Source organism: Sinocyclocheilus rhinocerous, unplaced genomic scaffold (genome assembly GCF_001515625.1).
Source record: "Sinocyclocheilus rhinocerous isolate Xijiao unplaced genomic scaffold, SAMN03320098_v1.1 C35793189, whole genome shotgun sequence".
In the NCBI taxonomy this organism is placed as follows: Eukaryota; Metazoa; Chordata; class Actinopteri; order Cypriniformes; family Cyprinidae; genus Sinocyclocheilus; species Sinocyclocheilus rhinocerous.
The window spans coordinates 1-634 of record NW_015763623.1 but is presented as its reverse complement, the minus strand read 5'-3'; the positions used below and the strand labels follow the sequence as shown (position 1 = coordinate 634).

General features: G+C 41.5%; 1 long non-coding RNA gene across 1 annotated transcript; it reads left to right on the top strand.

Annotated features, from left to right (window-relative positions):
- The first annotated feature begins 32 nt into the window (after nucleotides 1-32).
- Nucleotides 33-634, top strand: LOC107735113 (uncharacterized). Its single transcript, XR_001639295.1, has 3 exons — nucleotides 33-157; nucleotides 297-356; nucleotides 623-634. It is a non-coding gene; the product is annotated as an uncharacterized LOC107735113 (long non-coding RNA).

The following is a 634-nucleotide window of genomic DNA, read 5'->3' as shown; positions in this document are numbered from 1 at the left end:
GTGATTTGTTTCATTTTTTTTTTGTTAGAATTCCATACGTCATAATCTCTCACTGCATGACATGTTCGTCCGGGAGACATCTCCCGATGGCAAGATCTCCTTTTGGACGATTCGACCGGAAGCAAACCGCTGTCTCACTTTGGACCAGGTCTATAAGGTGTGTATACCTCATTTTAGTCATAATACAGATCACACACTCGCTTCATTATGTGCCAGTCACTTACTGTGCTACTGTGTCCATTTGCGATTTTATGCTTCAAATGTGGTCATCTCTCATTTCCTGGCTCATCCCACAGCCTTTGGTTGACCCAGTGACCCCCACTTGCCCTCAGATCACACAAGTTGGTTTCAATCAAGTAAGACCCCTTTTCCTACTAATTCATCCTCTCATGGCAGATCAACAGGACCAGCCTCTCTACTTCTCCAGGAATCAGTTATTTTATTTCAGGGACAGTCAGACAGATGGAAGCACGTTCAGCTCGAGATCAACGCTTGTTTTGTTCTTTTAATCATCTAAGAGTCATCGAAAAGGCAGACAGTATTGAGACTGCAGTTATTTTGAATGTCACATTTTGTGTAAAAGTAAAGAAAGTCTCTTTTTTATTAATTTTTTTCTCCGTAGCAACAGAAGAGA